The 7,793-nt window shown below is 52.9% G+C and overlaps 1 long non-coding RNA gene across 1 annotated transcript; it reads right to left on the bottom strand.

Moving 5' to 3' along the window:
• Nucleotides 1-2,546: 2,546 nt before the first annotated feature.
• Nucleotides 2,547-7,072, bottom strand: LOC140473204 (uncharacterized). Its single transcript, XR_011958164.1, has 3 exons — nucleotides 6,157-7,072; nucleotides 4,122-4,185; nucleotides 2,547-2,697 (listed from the first exon to the last, which is right to left on the bottom strand). It is a non-coding gene; the product is annotated as an uncharacterized lncRNA (long non-coding RNA).
• Between the last annotated feature and the right edge of the window lie 721 nt (nucleotides 7,073-7,793).

Below are 7,793 nucleotides of genomic sequence, written 5' to 3'. Positions count from 1 at the left end.
AGAAAAAGGGAGAGAGAAAGAAAGGGAGAGAGAGAGAAAGACAGCGCGAACAAAGGAGAGAGAAGGAAAGAGAGAGAGAGAAAGGAAGAGTGAAAGAAAAAGATAGAGAGGAAATGAAAGAGAGAGAATGAAAGAGAATCGAAGACAAAGACAGAGAGAATGAAAGAGAAAAAAGAGAGGATGAAAGGAGAAGAGAGAGAGAGAGAGACACACACACACAAAGAAAGGACACACAGACACACACACACACACACACACACACACAGACACACACACACACACACACACACACACACACAGACACTCACACACACCCACACACCCACACACACACCTCGAGCAGTTCCAGCTGCCCGGTAAAGCTGGGGAGAAACCACAGGCAGTAACTAACTCCCTTCGACTGTCCCATCCTCAGCACGTCTCCCCAGTTTGTTTGACTGAGAGAAGGCTGCTGATGGGACTAGCCAGGGCCTACCCCCTAGCCACTGAGTGAAGGAATGGGTCACTCAGCCAGTCTTCTGGTTATCCATCATCCAGACAAGGCAAAATATTTACCACAGCAGCAAGGATCAAAGGCTGCCGCGAGGCCAGCCCAACACCTAGTGAGGCAGTGGACGGCGTGTGGAATTGCCCAGGGGACAAACCTGCATTACTGTAGTGCCTGTCTACTGGGCTGGGGAAGTCATTCCAAAATACCTCACAGCCAGGGGAACAGCTGAGAAGGTAGTACTGCAGCTTTCGCAGCAACAAAGGCGTGCACAGCAAGATCCCGAGACCGGACTATGATTTACTGGGATCTGGACTGAGGGGTAAATGTTGGCCCAGAGCATCAGAGGACACTCCCCTCGATCCCCATCCACGCCTCTTCCAAGAACGAAGAGAGGGGCTTTTACCCCGACCCAAAGAGCCAGTGTCTGGGCACTCCCTCGGCACCAGCCCTCCCTTTTACAGCAAGGGGGCAGGGGCAGGGTCAGGGTGTGTGTTACAGATGACTCCGTGGGGGTCAGGGGTGAGGGCAGGAGCACTGAAGTGAGGCCTCACAGTCAGGTCTGGTGAGGTCTCAAGCGTGCAGGAAGTGGGGGAGTGGGGAAACCAGACAGATGGGACCCACTGGGCCCAGAGGCTGCATTTCCCTAGTGCCTATCACATCCTCGGGACGGTCACACCCCCTTCCCTCCGAGAGGTGCAGCCACTTCACACACCCCTTTGCTCCATTGGAACCCCCTCCATTCCCTACATCCCCTCCCTATCTCTGTAACCCCCTCCAGCCCCTACACCCCCTCCCTATCGCTGTAACCCCCTCCAGCCCCTACACCCCCTCCCTATCTCTGTAACCCCCTCCAGTCCCTACAATCCCTCCCTATCTCTGTAACCCCCTCCAGCCCCTACACCCCTCCCTATCTCTGTAACCCCCTCCAGCCCCTACACCCCCTCCCTATCGCTGTAACCCCCTCCAGCCCCTACACCCCCTCCCTATCTCTGTAACCCCCTCCAACCCCTACCCCCCCGTCTCTGTAACCCCCTCCAGCCCCTACACCCCTCCCTATCTCTGTAACCCCCTCCAGCCCCTACACCCCCTCCCTATCTCTGTAACCCCCTCCAGCCCCTACACCCATCCCTATCTCTGTAACCCCTCCAGCCCCTACACCCCTCCCTATCTCTGTAACCCCCTCCAGCCCCTACACCCCTCCCTATCTCTGTAACCCCCTCCAGCCCCTACACCCCCTCCCTATCTCTGTAACCCCCTCCAGCCCCTACACCCCTCCCTATCTCTGTAACCCCCTCCAGCCCCTACACCCCCTCCCTATCTCCGTAACCCCCTCCAGCCCCTACGCCCCCTCCCTATCTCTGTAACCCCCTCCAGCCCCTACACCCCCTCCCTATCTCTGTAACCCCCTCCAGCCCCTACACCCCCTCCCTATCTCTGTAACCCCCTCCAGCCCCTACACCCCTCCCTATCTCTAACCCCCTCCAGCCCTTACACACCCTCCCTATCTCTGTAACCCCCTCCAGCCCCTACACCTCTGTACGATCTCCCCTCCAATTCCTATCTCTGGAGCGTTCCCGGATTCCCATTGCCTCACACCGTTGATGGCTGTGCCTTCACCTGCCTGTGCCCTGAGCCCCCTCCCCTCCCCCCCACACCTCAACGCGCTGGCTCTCAGTCACTTCGATCCAGAGGCCTTCCTTAGATTTCCCTCACTTTCGGTTGCCTGTCCCTGATATCTCCGTCTGTGGCTGAATGCCAAGTTGTGTTTGATCATCACTCGCCTCGAGATGCTTCCCCGCACCAAAGACCCTCTCCAAAGGGAGGAGGTTGATGAATTGAGCCGTCGGTGGTCTCCAAAGTGGCTGGCCGTTGACTTTGCCAACCGGAATCACCTTAACCCAACCCCGCCGGCTGCCTCATACGCCATCCCCATCCCCGACCAAAGGTCACTGCGAGAGGGGTGTGCCCTACTGCCTCAGCAACCCCCTTCCGCAACCCAGATCTTCAGAAAGAGGAAGAAAAGGAGAAAGACAGAGATTATTTAACACCCACCAAAACTTCACACCAATCGCCAGTGCCCACCGGTGGAACCCCAGCTGATAAGGCAACCCAGACCGCAAAAGGAAACCTGCCTTAGGCAATCGCTCCCTGCTTTCGCTAATGTGGTGATGAGTTGCCCAAACTCTGTCGCACGAACCTTGAAGAGTCTGCTCATCAGTATAAGGTCGATTACAAAAAAAGACAAAAAGGAAAACAAAACAAATCAAGCCACCTGGACATGGAACATAGCAAGAAATATCCTAAAACACATCATTTCACCACCTGTTTTCCAACTCCATCACTTTACAGAGATTCATGTCCAGAGAAACCATGCCTCGATATCAAAATTTTAAGTTTGACGTTAACTGACTTTCCTCAGTCTCTGTCCAATGAACAGTGAAGTCTTCTTATGTGGACACTCATGAAACCAAGAGCTTAAACTTTCTTAGCTTTTAATAACCAGCAGATTTCTCACCATATGCCATTCGTGTGCAAGTTGCACACACTATTCTCGCTTACTGAGGTAACATATTCCATTAAGCTGCTCTTGAAAGCTATTCAAGGTCAGAAACTATAGATGGTTCTGACTCCAGTCAGGTCTCCTTCCAACTACCCCAAAAGACTCCACTTTCTTCAATCAACCCTCAAATCGCCTGAACCAACAACAAGTTGAGGAACTTTCAAGGTTTACTCGACCAGGCGCAAACAATTTTTCAAGAACATTCCAGGGTTCCCTGAACTTTGACACATACTTGATTAGGTCACTGCTCCTGCAACTGACATTTACGATTCCGGAAAGTAACCGTGTCCCACATGCCACTGTTTCGAAATCCAAACTCGGAGAATGATATTTCAACCAATCACACGCGCCCTTTCATCCGGCAACCAAGCCAGGGCTCAACGGGCTGGACCTGCCCCTCTCGAGTCAGAAGGTGATGGGTTCGCTTCGCATTTCAGAGAATTCAAGCTCGTAATCCAGGCCCAAGCACGGAATGCCCACGCCGAGGGAGTGCGGGACTCCTTAAACTACCCGTCTGCCCTCTTTATTATTTCAGGCTGAGCGTTGTAGAAAACCTGCCAGTCTTTCAGAAAAGGTGCAGGGGGACATTCTCTCAGTTTCTGCGCTCCTCCCTGCTCCTCTCTCCCCCCCCCTCCCCAATCCTCCCTGACCGTGTCCTGGGGCGAACAAGAAGTGCCCAGTCACTTTCACAACTGGGATCCTGCTGTTCACTAACGCTCTCACAAAACCGTGGCGACTGGTTACTCTTCGAAAGGAAGCTGCTCATTGGCTGCGGCTCGTTGGGTGGGGCGGAAGGCGCCGCAGAAATGCAGGGCCGCGCACGCGCGCGCCCCCCCCCCCCCCCCCCCCGGGGTCAGGGCACACGGCCCTCTGACGACCGCGCCTCAACCCTGTTGAATACCTCAGAAAACCTCCAGCCGCAAAACAGACCAGAGAATTCAAACAAGCCGAGTCAAATCCCCAAAATAACTACCCTCCGCGTACAAACAGCCTCCACCCAGTCCCGAAAATACACAGTGGACTGGCACACGCTTTGCAATAAACAGGATCCAAAACAAACACAGGGCTCACCATCACAGTGGGGCAGCTCAGAGCAAGGTGACAGAGTGTCCTGGTCGGAGCCCAAGGGTCAACCCTGCAGAGGGAACAGAAATAGACCAACGATTAGTCCACAAGAAAATGGAGGGAGGTGGGGTTACACACGGAGGAGACAGAGGGAACAGGGAGGGATGGAGGAGTGGGCAGAGTGGGCGAGGACATAGAGAGGGGCAGACACGAGGGGGTACAGACAGAGAGAGATCAAGGGGACAGAGAGGGAAGAACAATGAGAGACACAGAAAGAAACAAGCAAATACATCAAGGGGGCAGGGAGAGGGACAGAAAGAGAGAGAGAGAGAGAGAGAGGGGGGGAAGGAAATGAGGTGCAGAGAGGGAATTGAAAAAGACGCACGCAGTGTAGGATCGGCAGATTTAGTTTGACAATTGTGCGTTACATTAGTAACAGGTTCCACAGTGTGACCTTGGTCACTGCATAACACAGTATCTTCCACGGTACAGACCCAACGTCAGCGCTCAGTGCGCCGCGCGCACACACACACACACACACTAAAATCAGGCAGTGCTTGGACAAACCAGGGGCCATACCAACGTTATACTTGACTCGGAACATGAACCGTTTCGGTCTCCACAGATGCTGCCAGACTTGCTGAGTTTCTCTAGCATTTTCTGGTTTCTTTTTCAATTCATGAATTCCAGCATCTGCAGTGTTTTCTTTCACAGAATAAAACCCCATCAAACACTCCCAGGACAGGGACAGCACGGGGTTAGATACAGAGTAAAGCTCCCTCTACACTGTCCCCCATCAAACACTCCCAGGACTGTGACAGCACGGGGATGGATACAGAGTAAAGCTCCCTCTACACTGTCCCCCATCAAACACTCCCAGGACTGTGACAGCACGGGGATGGATACAGAGTAAAGCTCCCTCTACACTGTCTCCTCATCAAACACTCCCAGGACTGTGACAGCACAGGGTTAGATACAGAGTAAAGCTCCCTCTACACTGTTCCCACCATCAAACACTCCCAGGACAGTGACAGCACGGGGTTAGATACAGAGTAAAGCTCCCTCTACACTGTCCCCCATCAAACACTCCCAGGGCAGGGACAGCACGGGGTTAGATACAGAGTAAAGCTCCCTCTACACTGTCCCCCACCAAACACTCCCAGGACAGGGACAGCACGGGGTTAGATACAGAGTAAAGCTCCCTCAACACTGTCCCCCATCAAACACTCCCAAGGACAGGGACAGCACGGGGTTAGATACAGAGTAAAGCTCCCTCTACACTGTTCCCAAACATGCCTGAGACAGCCAAATAACTGGCTCCAATTCCAGTGTAAAGGAGTTTATTTCAAGCCCCCTGTTGAGAGAGGGGTAACTGAACATGTGTTAAACAGGTTGATGGGTTTGATGTGGTTTAGTGGGGTCTAACAGAATCTCGATGCACACAGCTGCAGGGAGTTTGGTGACAGGCAGGAAGGCCTGTCTGAGAGAGGCCACAATAAGCAGACACCTGTAGCAGCAACCCACTGACTGGTACTAGGGCTGAGGCCCGATGGAAAGCTGACGGATTGGCAAAGGCTTGTCCCCTCCCCCCCACATCGTCATGTCACACACAAACAGTCCCAACATGGGTCATCGCACTCAGGAAACACAGCACCTCCACAACAGGGGATCAGCTCATCGGAACAGCTCTCACTCAGTTGGCCATGCAGAGGGTCAGTGCTGAGGGAGTGCCGCACTGTCAGAGGGTCAGTGCTGAGGGAGTGCCGCACTGTCAGAGGGTCAGTGCTGAGAGAGTGCCGCACTGTCAGAGGGTCAGTACTGAGGGAGTGCCGCACTGTCAGAGGGTCAGTGCTGAGGGAGTGCCGCACTGTCAGAGGGTCAGTGCTGAGGGAGTGCCGCACTGTCAGAGGGTCAGTGCTGAGAGAGTGCCGCACTGTCGGAGGGTCAGTGCTGAGGGAGTGCCACACTGTCAGAGGGTCAGTGCTGAGGGAGTGCCGCACTGTCAGAGGGTCAGTTAAAACCTGATCAGCATTGAACTTACGAAATGGCCGAGGTGGCTCAGAAGGCTGAAGTGACATCCTCTTACTCGTTTGTCTGTGGACGGTATGAGCAAGATGTACACGTTGCAGAGTTACATCACCAGCACAGCTCCTGTTGGGCAGAGCGACTCCCATCTCACATTCTCCCTTTGTTTTAAACTCCGACGCAGCTTGGGAAACTGCGAGAGAAGACAGCAGACGCGTCTGCAAGAAAAACCTGGGTCCTTAACGTCCAGAGGTGCAGTGTGACAAGAGTTGGCATTCAGGATGCCACAGAACACGCAAGGTACCAAAGGGCACAGAAGGTGATCTCACAAGTACGCAGCCTCCAAATCCTGTTCCCTGGCTCCTCCACACATGCAGGAAGGACAGACAATGTCATTGGGAATTGGGAATCAAGGACAGTTCCAGATGACACAAGATTGGGACATGTCCGCTTCTGCAATAGAGGTGGCTGTGGTAGGTGTACCTCACCTTTGAGAGAGGTCACCTTTAAGAACTCCACATGTTGGGTGATTTTTGGGACTGTGGTTAAAAAAATTAGAAAAATAGACAGTGTTTTAAACCATGGAAACTATGCGTTACAACATTTGCAGTTTCAAAAAACAAGTTACTTGAATCAACAGTGTTGCCTGATTGGAGTAACGAGAGGGAGCATGGTGGACACATTGGCACCATCCACTTTGGGGCCCAAGGTGATTCGGCCCAGAAACAGTCTTTTGTTTGGCTTTTGAACTGGCGACAGTAGTTGTGTACCCTGGGCAGGTGGCCCCACACTGGCATGTGGGCAAAAACACCAGAACCATCCACCACGCAAAACAAAGCAGCCATCTCTCTCTCTCTTTCTTGCTGGCTCCGAGTGGAGAGGGAGCGAAAGGCTCTTTCACCCCTTTCCAGGGAGGAGTTGTCTTGGCAAATCCAACGTCTCACAGAGAAAGGGGAAAGCCACTTCAGAGAGACAGTGAATGAGAGACAGGTCTGCATTTCTGTGAAAACACTCTTAGAATCCCTACAGTGTGGAAACAGGCTATTCGGCCCAACTAGTCCATACCGTCCCTTCAAAGAGCTTCACACCAGACCTAGACCTATTCCTGCATTTCCCATGGATAACAGACATCCCTGAACACTATGAGGTAATTTAGCATGGCCAATTCACCTGACCTGCACATCTTTGGACTGTGGGAGGAAACCGGAGCACCCGGAGGAAACCCACGCAGACACGGGGAGGATGTGCAAACTCCACACAGACAGTCACCCGAGGGTGGAATCGAACGCGGGTCCCTGGCGCTGGGAGGCAGCAGTGCTAACCACTGTGCCACTCATCAGGGATTGATTAATTCTGTGGATTAATTTATTTAAAACAGTAAAACATTTAAGTCACGACCAGCCATTTAGAGCAAAGCAGCTTTGAGGATGTGACAAAACACAGTGATAAAGTTCGAGCAATCGATGTGGTGTTTAGCAAGGCATTTGGTAAGGTTCCCCATGGTGGGCTCATTCAGAATGTAAGGAGGCTTGGGATACTGGGAAATCTGTCTGTCCGGATACAGAACTGGCTGGCCCATGCAAGAGGGTGGTGGTATTCCGCAGGATCGGTTCTGGGACCTCTGCTCTGTGTAATTTTTATAAATGACTTGAG

This window comes from Chiloscyllium punctatum, unplaced genomic scaffold (genome assembly GCF_047496795.1).
Source record: "Chiloscyllium punctatum isolate Juve2018m unplaced genomic scaffold, sChiPun1.3 scaffold_549, whole genome shotgun sequence".
In the NCBI taxonomy this organism is placed as follows: domain Eukaryota; kingdom Metazoa; phylum Chordata; class Chondrichthyes; order Orectolobiformes; family Hemiscylliidae; genus Chiloscyllium; species Chiloscyllium punctatum.
Note: the sequence above shows the minus strand (reverse complement) of the source record. Positions and strands in the feature narration are given on the sequence as shown.